This window comes from Otolemur garnettii, unplaced genomic scaffold (genome assembly GCF_000181295.1).
Source record: "Otolemur garnettii isolate 467f Iridium unplaced genomic scaffold, OtoGar3 scaffold00003, whole genome shotgun sequence".
NCBI lineage: Eukaryota > Metazoa > Chordata > Mammalia > Primates > Galagidae > Otolemur > Otolemur garnettii.
The window spans coordinates 42,023,480-42,033,333 of record NW_003852398.1 but is presented as its reverse complement, the minus strand read 5'-3'; positions in this window follow the sequence as shown (position 1 = coordinate 42,033,333).

Below are 9,854 nucleotides of genomic sequence, written 5' to 3'. Positions count from 1 at the left end.
AGCACATCCTGACTATGCTGGGCCTGACAACATCTACATCTATTCAGAATCACCGTGGAGTCAGGATTATGATCCTGCTTTTCTTCTTCAAGGACATTTACGTTCAGACTGGGCTTCGTCCTAATCTGTCCCATTAGTGACATTGACCATTCAGGAGTCTCAGCCTCATAGCCAACTTCTCCATCTTTAGCCCAAGAGACAGTAGGGAATAGAAGATGTTTCAGACAGAATGAACCACTTCAAGAATCACATTTGCATCACAAATGATTATAAAAGGAAGAGACAGACAGATAGAAACAAAGCTATGGGCTTTGGACGTGCCCCTTGCCTTCTCTGGGTCTCAGTTTTCCCATCTATAGAGCTGTGAGATGAAACAAATAATCTCTATAAGCTCTTTTAGTTCTGACTTTCTAAATACCATTTTATTTTATTTTTTTTTATTGTTGGGGATTCATTGAGGGTATAAGAAACCAGCTTACACTGATTGCATTTGTTTGGTAAAGTCCCTCTTATAATTGTGTCTTGCCCCCAAAATCTATGTCACACACGAAGACCGCACCCCCTCCCTCCTTCCCTCCCTCTGGTCTTCCCTTCTCCCATTCCCCTCCCTCCTTCTCTCTCTCTCCTGAATACAATTTTAAGCAGACAATTTCAAACGAACCCTTTTGATTTGTTTTGTTCATTTGTTTGTTTGTTCTGAGACAGAGTTTCATTCTGTTGCCCAAGCTAAAGCTTATGGCACCAGCCTAGCTCACAGCAACCTCAAACTCCTGAGATCAAGCAATCCTCCTGCCTCAAGTAGCTGGGACTATAGGCACCTGCCATGATGTCTGTGTAACTTTTTTCTATTTTAGTAAAGACAAGGTCTCATGCTTTCTCAGGCTGGTCTCAGACTCCTGAGCTGCCTCAGCCTCCCAGAGTGTTAGGATTACAGGTGTGAACTCCCGTGCCCAGCATAAAACAAAGCCTTCTGGGCCTGACTACAAAATAGGAAGGGCTTTGGACATGAGTCAGTCTAGCACTTTGTATATGAGCCTTCACCTAAAGAAATCAGATATGTCCCTATTTAGATCCCATTCAAGAATTAATTTCAAATGACTGAGAAATTAACAAAAGAAGTACAAATGAACAATGAACATGTGAACAAGATTCCGTCTCACTAGAGTTTAAAATAATGCAGGTTTAAAGATCAAGATATCATTTTCCATCTACTGAATTTGCAAAGATTCATAAGGAGTATTATGTCCCCTGTTGGTAAGAGGGGAAGTAAAGGGACCCTGTGCTGGATTAGGGGTATAAGTGGGCATGGCTTTTCCAGAAGGCAACTTGGCAATAGGAATTGAAAGCCATAAACATGGGTATACCTTTGACCAAGAAATTCTAATACAGCTACAGTTTTTCCAGGAAAAAAACTGAATAAGCACCACAAGATATAGATAACACAATTGATAGATGCAGCATATTTCCAATGACAAAAAAAAAAAAAACAGCCTAAAAATACCAAATGACCAAAGGTAAGAAACTATAAAAATTAAAATGATACTTGAAACCATGGATACCACTCAGCTATTAAAAATAATGATGCCAAGCATAATATCAGCCTAATTTATTATGGATGGGGAATAAAAATGTATATACACACATGGAAAAAGGACTATTTTCACCAGAGATGGAAGTTGTTATTGCTCAAGATGTTAATTTTCTGAATTCTACTTATATTTTCCATATTACTATAGAAGCAAAATTTATAAAGTATAAATCTATATATTTATTGATTGTAAAATATGTTCTTGATATGATTGAAATGTTTTCCATCAAATAAGTATAGTGAGATCCTGTGAGATCCTCTTTTGGAAGCTAAGACTAGAAAGAAATATGATAAAAACTGTTCTGATAAATTGTTACTGTTATGAGTGATTCTCTTCCTGCTCGTCTCTTTTTCTGATTATTTTATACTGGACATACATTGTGTGTGTAAAAATGATAAAAAGGAGCAATTTTTTAAAAATAAAGAAATTGAAGGATCCAGATTCTTTAGGCAGGTTTACCACCTAAATCAGCCCCCTTCCTCCTACATAAAGAAAAAGATAATAACCTTGATGGTTCACATCACCACTGCCTGGACGAAGAGGCTGCCTGGAAGAGACAGGCGGGCACATCTAGAGCCCAGGATACTCACGAGACGAGGGACACACTTGACACTTGGCGTCCACTCTCTAGGGTCCTGATTGCGGTGTTCTGTCTCTACTTTTGTGCATCTCACAGCACATACCCACCAGTCCGTGTCTGCTCTGTGTGTGAACCTCAATTTGCTGACGCTGATATAACATATTGAGCAGTAAGGACAATATGGCTCTGGAAGTGCAGCACAGTGGCATTCTTTAAAATGCTTAGCAGATTCTGAAATTTGTTCTCATGGTTAGACATCAGGAAGCAGGGTGCTCACTGTATAACATTTGAATATTGCAATGTACTTGATCTGTCATACAAATCTGGAAGATGTTTTTTAGTGGGTAACCTGTCTATTTGCACGTAATAAAGGTCCATGAGCTCTTACACTGCAGGTAAAGAAAGCTCTTAGAGAAACCCTGCCATGCTGTACTCATTTTCTATTGATATGCATTTTTATTCATTCATTCTGTCATCTGCCAGTATCTATTATCAGATAAGAGGGATCAAGTCCCAGAAATTTAAGAAAAAAATCAGCAAAAAACCTTAAAAGTTGAGAAAATTCTCTCCATTCAGTTAGAAGAAAATCTCCCACCATGATTGTAGTAAATGTGTTTATTTCACCCTTTAAGTCTAACAATTTTTGCTTTATATATTGTAGACCTATGTTACTAGGTGCCTGTAAATTTGAATTTGTTATAGAATCCTGGTACACTGACCCTTTATTATCATGAAGCAATTATCGCCAGTAATGATTCCTGCCTTTAATTCTACCTTATATCTCTTTGATTAATGTGTGGACAACAGATACAGACCTAAAAAGTATTTTCTTTCCTTTTAATCTTTTTGAATCCTTATATACAGGGTATCCATAAGGTTCATGTGCAATTTTAAATAAAGAGATAAAATATATCTCTATGAAGCATACAGTTTTATTTTTATGTAGTCTAATGATCTTCATCTTGTCATTAGTCTGTTTACATTTTATGTAATTACTGGTGTATTTGAATTTAAACCTACAATCTTATTTTATCTCTATTTGTTCTACATGTTTGCTGTACCTTGTTCTTTCCTATCTTCAAATGATTCTTTCAAATGAATCAAGTAGTTTTACTATTTCATTTTCTCCATTGTAGCTTGTTATACATTATTTTACAAACTTCATTCTGCATACAATAAATTGAGTGCACTCTTGTCTTGTTAGCACTTAAAATAAATTACTATTTTGTACTATTTCCTGGACAATGAAAGAAACGTAGGACGCTAATTTCATTTACCCTCATTCCACTGCCTTTTGTGCTTTGTGGTGTGTATTTTAATTCTACATTTTTTAATCCCAGATGACATAATTATTCATCTTTTTACCTATATACTTCTATCTGGATCAATAGAATTGTCTTAAGAATTCTCTTATTTCATTCCATTAACTTGGAGTTTCCACTGTTCTTCAGAAGTCAGTGTCATGCTCCCTGCTGCCCTTAGAAGGAAATTGGTCCTTTTTTCCTCTGAACCTTTTAAGATTTCCTCTTTTTCCTTGATTTTCAGTAGTTTTACTATGATATGCTCAGGGGTAATTCCTATTAATTTCTTCTTCTTAGGCTTTACAGTGCTTCTTCAACGTACGGTTTGATGTTTTAGTCAGTTCTGGAAAATCCTTGGCCATTAATTTTTCAAATATGGCACCTACCCACCCTCCTGTCTATGACTTCATTTACACATTACACCATTTCACCACAGCCTATATGTCTTCTTTGCTCTTTTCTGTATTTTCTATCATTTCTGTCCTTCAAACTGAAAATATTTGGCTGATCTTTCTTCCAGTTCATAATCTGCTCTCCCACTAAATCTAATACCCTTTTAAACCCCTCTAGTGAAATCTTAGTTATTGATTCCATAATTCTGCAATAATCAGTTTCCATTTGATTATTTTATACTTTCCAATTCTCCACAGAATTCTATGTTGTTGCTCGAATTCTTGAACATTAATAAGTTATTTTAAAGCTCATGTCTGCTAAGTCCAATTTCCAAGTTTCCTGTACATCTATTTTCCTACACTCATTCTCTCGGGTTCTTAGTCAGTTTTAATTGAATTCCATGTATTCTAGAGCAATAAATGTGAGTTTCTGGATGATGTCACCTTGTTGAAGGCAGGATTCACTTTTGTTTCTCGTGGCAGGTTGAGTGGGGACAGCTGACCTTAATGTAGTAAGTAACTGAGATGATTTAATGACAACCTTCACCTTTTGTGAGAGCTAGCCTGATTCAAGCTCACCTTTACTCTTAGTAGGGGGCTGTTTACCAGGCTTTCCTACTCAGCATGGCCTGAATCATGGTTTTCCCCAAAACCCCATGAAAATGCCAAAAGCTGTGCTCAACTTCTCAGACATTTAGAGCCACTTCTGTTCAGTATCTCAGCATCTCAGCAGCTGCACTCAAGTTAGCAAATAACTTGGGGGTAAAGTGGCACCAAATGGTCTGGCTCTCCTTTTGGAGTTTCCCTTCTTTCAAGAAGGTTGGCCCCTTGAGCCAAGCCTTTGTCACTTTGATAGCTTTCCAAAGACATCAACATATGTTTTATTAATTTTTGTGGAGCTGTGTTCCAGTTATTATGGCAGCAAAACAAATTCTCCCAAGACTTAGAGGCTTCAGAAAACATTAATCACATATTATCTCCCACAGCTATAGGTAGTCAGGAATTCAGGAGCTGCTCAGCTGGGGGATACTGGCCTGGGGCCTCTCATGAGGTTGCTATCAGATGGTGGCTCTGGCTGAGCTCCTCTCAAAGGCGTCTTTACCTACATATCTAGTTGGTCTGGGATGACTCCAACAGCTGGGAATTGAGCTCCTGTAGCTTCTCTGCCCATCCTTATGTAATCTCTCCATGTGACTTGCAAGCTGCAGGACAATTGGACTTTCACAGGCTGGCTCAGGTCTCCTAAGGCACACAGGGGAGGAAAGGACAGCCAGGAAGTAGCTTTCATGGCACAGTGTCAGAAGTGACGCAGCTTTGCTCCTGCTGTGTGCTTTTGGTCATGACAGTTACAAAGCTCTATCTGTCAGGGAAGGAATACAGAAGCCACTTTTAGGTGCAGGAGTGTCAATGTTGTGCTGTAGGCAGGCATCACATGCATGGGTGCGTGGCACAGGTGAGCTAGTGATGTGGACGTCTGGAAAACACAACCGCCACAACTTTTCTAGTTGTTCTTGATAGTGTGTGTTGGTCTCAAATAAGTCAGTCTGCCATTTCCAGGAACAGAAAATCCCCTTGGAGTTAGCTTTCTTTCACTGAGTTAAGCCCATCTAGGTCAACAGTTCTTAACCTGTGGCTTACAACCTATAGGACCTGTATTAAAGGGCCGTGGCATTAGGAAGGTTGAGAACCACCGGTCTAGGTCCTGGTAAAAGACAGCTCTGTGTTGGAGCTCAGCTGAACCCACCTTCCAGACAGGCAACACCTGTCATGTTAATATTGGGCACATCTTCTCAGGGGCCAAGTGAGAGTTCAGGCACCCCGTTAGCAAGGCATTGGCCCCTCGCTGATATGACTTGCCTCTCCTGCTACCACACTCAGATTCTAGTTTCTCCAAGCCCAAAAGAGAAAATCCAGACCACTTCTTGTGGTCTATTTTGTTTTGGTTTCTTCCCTCGGATGAGTACTTCCCAAAGGATATTCTGTAAAAGCCCTGGTCCTATAAGGCATGCATTCTGTTAAAAAACATTTTTTCCACAGAACTTTACATATTATTTCCCCTTCTTCCAAATTCAGAATATATATTAGCATAAAGCCTCTGATAATTCCTGCAACAAAGGAACTTAATTTTATTTCACCCCATGAAAGTGGAGTATGTTTTTATAACAGGATACCAATGAACACTGTATAGAACATACCAACATTGTATTCAGAGCATCCCCAGGCTTTTGATTCTACCACTGCTCTTGTGGGGCTGTAGAACTAAGCTGTTCGTAACAAAACATCCTGTCTCAAATTGCCTCATGGCGGCGAGGTCATGGCTGAGCACCCCTTTGCTCCATGGGATGCATTTCTGGGTGTTCTGAAGCAAAGATGGGCCATGTACCATTTTCCAGATTAGGTTGATGAATGCATCAACCTTTTCCACCTGCCAGGAACACCACAAGAAGTTTTTAAAAGGCTTTTGTTTACTGTCTGCCAATACACATGGGGCCATTAGCCAGTTGGCAGGTCTTGTGCGAGCTTCTGCCAGCTTGCAGTGAGCTGCCCACTCCCTAGCTAAGAACCATGATCAATGTCCTTTCAATGCTAAAGGCCTGCAGGGTGGGGTGGGAGGGCAGCAAGTTGGTTTGATGTGGGAGTGAGAAACAAGGAGAAAGGGACAAGCCCCTTCCTTCTACCCACCACATTAGAGCCTCCTCCCACTCAAAGCCTCATTCCAGGCGTTGCTGCCTGTCTGTTCTACCAATCTCTTGGTAATTTAGATGTGCTGCCAATTGAGAGTTGTGTTGTTTAATAAAGCAGAGACGATCGACTCTTCCTCAGTGTTATAATAGCCTCTCTGTGTGTTTACTTGAGAACAAATGCTGTTATAATTTCTTTGGGGAATCAATATCTTCCAGTGCATATGCACGGCCCTATCGGAGGTTCAGATTGTGTAAGGAGAGAAGAGGAAATTTATTGCCTTGTAAATGCTGGCAGAAGGTAGTAGGTTTAGTGAGAGCTGTAATTAAAGTTTTGCTGATAATAAAAAATAGAGGCAATAAACAATCGCACAGATTTTTCAGTCCTTAGCCCCAGGTAGCTGAACCATCTCAGGGTCCTGGGCTCTTAACGGTCTCTGCACAATTAGCCTCTGAAGGTGAAGGTCCTGTGGCCCCAAAAGCTGCCAGCTCCTGGACCTTTGAGATGCCCTCCACGCGCTCACAGGCCCAGCAACAATAGCCATTCATTTTCCATCTGCTTTCTTCAACATTAGGGGCAGCAAAGCCAACCTTTATTTTACCAACTGTTCCTGGAACTGGCTATTCATGCCACAATACTGCCAGGCCAAACATCTGCAGGGGACTGAAAAAGTAGGAACGCAATCTGAAGCTGCACTCTGAAGTAGGAGGGCAAGAGAATTGCTCCCTCGTCAACCTTCCTGCAGAGCACCCTCCTCCCCTGGAATTCACCCAAGTCCTCCAGAAGAACACATGAAGATTTCCCAAAGTGATTACTCTCAATTGAACACTTGCTGTGTATCTGTTCTAGGCTCAATGGAAGCAGAGAAATCACATGATTGGGATAGGGGCCTCCAATGCCCACAGAAGGCTGAGAAATGTGGGCTGTGCCCACAAGTTACCACCGACACTCCGCCACTAACTAAGGAGGTCTGCACGGCCTTTCCCAAGCGGGGCAAAATCTTAGTGACTATCTCTTCCTACAGTCCTTGGCTGGTGTCCAAAAGAATGTCAGACAATGGAAGGTGAAAATTTCTCTGGCCCACAGGCATGGAGGTGTTTTCCAGGTTTCCCTGACACTGGACAAAGTAAGACCAACTGGCCTGGGAAAACCAGAAAATATCTCTAAATTCCCCAAGGGGAGAAAGTCTGTACACATCCATTCGATAAATATTTACTGAGAACCTAGAGGTTCCTCCAATGATACAAGAGTCTGAGTCCTTCTAGAGACAACAGTGTGCTCCATCTGAGCGCCTCTACTTACCAGGCAGTCTCTGAAGCCCTTTCCAGGGTTTGTTCTCTCTTTTGGTCCTTACAAGCATCCCCCTGTGAGGCAGGCTTCCCCCTGAGATGGTGGGCTTGCTGACAGCTGAGGATGGGAAGGCTCAGAGGCCTCAGCTGTGCACCCAGGGCCAACACCACCCAGCCAGCCAGTGTAGGACGGAGATGAGCCCAGGGCTGTGATGCTTGACAGCCCGTGTTCTTTCTCTTATGCCACACTCTCTGTCATCATCAATGCCACATGAGCCCCTCACCTGCCATCACCTGTCTTCTCTCCCAAGCTTCTGCTGAGACAGGAGGGGTAAGATGCAAGGCAGGGTCACTCCTGAGTCCTTGAGCAGACCTGTACGAAGAGGGCTGAGCAGGCTGTCGAGAGCGCCCCAGGGAGGCAGGGAAGGAAGCTGAGCTGGAGCCCTGGGAAGACCCTCTCAATAGGGCTCACCTGTCCAGGACAGCAGGCCGGGCCATGACTGTTGGCTGCCAGCATTTCTAAATTCTGTGTCTTTCTCTCCTACCTCACCTTCCATCCTCTATCCCTCCTCCGAAATGTTCAAAGGACCAAGAGCTTGCAGAGGGCCCAGCACAGTCCCCTTGCCAGCCCAGGTCCCTCCCACCTAGTGGCCCTTAGCCCCAGGGCTCCTCAGCCCATACTCCAGATGTCCCCCTCTACTAGGCCTGGTGCCTGCAGCAGCAGGCCCAGCTAGGCCCCACTGGGCAGGCACTAGACAGGATGGAGCCCCAGGGAGGCACAGAGGCTGGCTGTCCCCAGAACACAAGACCCTCCAGGCATGCAGCCCTCTGTGGAGCAGCTCCCCTTAGAGAAACAAACCTCCCAGCAGCCCATCCCAAGTCAGGAGTGGGCCTACACCAGCTCTCCCTGCAACCACTCCCCTTGGCCATCTCACCCTGTCTCACATAAGCTGCCCAGGATCCACACACAGGGAGCACCAGGCCCACATGTGCAGCTTTCCAGCCTGGCAGCTTCTCCCAGGTGTCCAACAGCCCTGGATGAGGGTTCCAGAGCTCAGATTGCAGTGGGGACCCTGGGCTGCTGATTATCCAATAAAATTACCAGCAGGCATTAAATCTATCCTCAGTTAACCCAGTGTCTTTAATAATAAAAAAGATTTTGCACTGGGGATAAATACTGTGTCTCATTTTCTCACTCTCACTGGTCTCCTGTCACTGTGCACTTATTAATACGATCACTAATATACGGCTCCCAATCAGCCACTAAAACGCTGCTGTTATTCCTACTAATTCGACAATAAAATATAGCTGTGCCAGGCCTTAAAAAGTTGGCTGTCATGTGATTGGGGGCTCTGCAGGAGGTAAGCCAGGAACCCTAGCCCTCTAGAACTGGCCATCAGGACCTGGGCCACCACCATAGCACAAGGAAAGTCACAGCCAGGCCACAGACCTGCAGGCCCTAACTTCCAAGGGACCAGGCACCATCCAAACCTCAGAGACGTTTGTGTTGCCCTGCCATGTTTCCATTACTATGTGACAAATTAACACAAACTTAGCAGTTTAAAACAACACCCATTGATTATGTCACAGTTGTATAGGTCCAGACATAGCATGGCGGAACTCCCTGCACAGGGCTCCCAGGGTGCAGGCAAGGTGTCCGTGGGCTGCATTCTCAGCTGGAGGCTTAAAAGGGGCAGCATCCACTCTCAGGTTTGTCTCATTCAGGCTGTCAGCAGAGCTCAGTTACTGCAATTGGAGATCTGAGGGGTCCATTTCCTTCCTGGCTGTCAGCTGGGGGCTCCCTCTCTGTTCTAAGAGGCTGCCCTCCAGTCCTTGCTCTGGTACCCCCCCCCCCCACAATGCAGCAGCTTCCCTCTGCCACTCCAGAGGGAGGCTTCTCTCCAGTAATGTAATGGGGGAGTAATGCCCCTCAGATTCATGGTGCCACTCACACTCCAGAGTTGTGGAACATACAGGCTATGTATGCCAGGGGTGGGGATCCTGGGGCCATCTTGGAATCC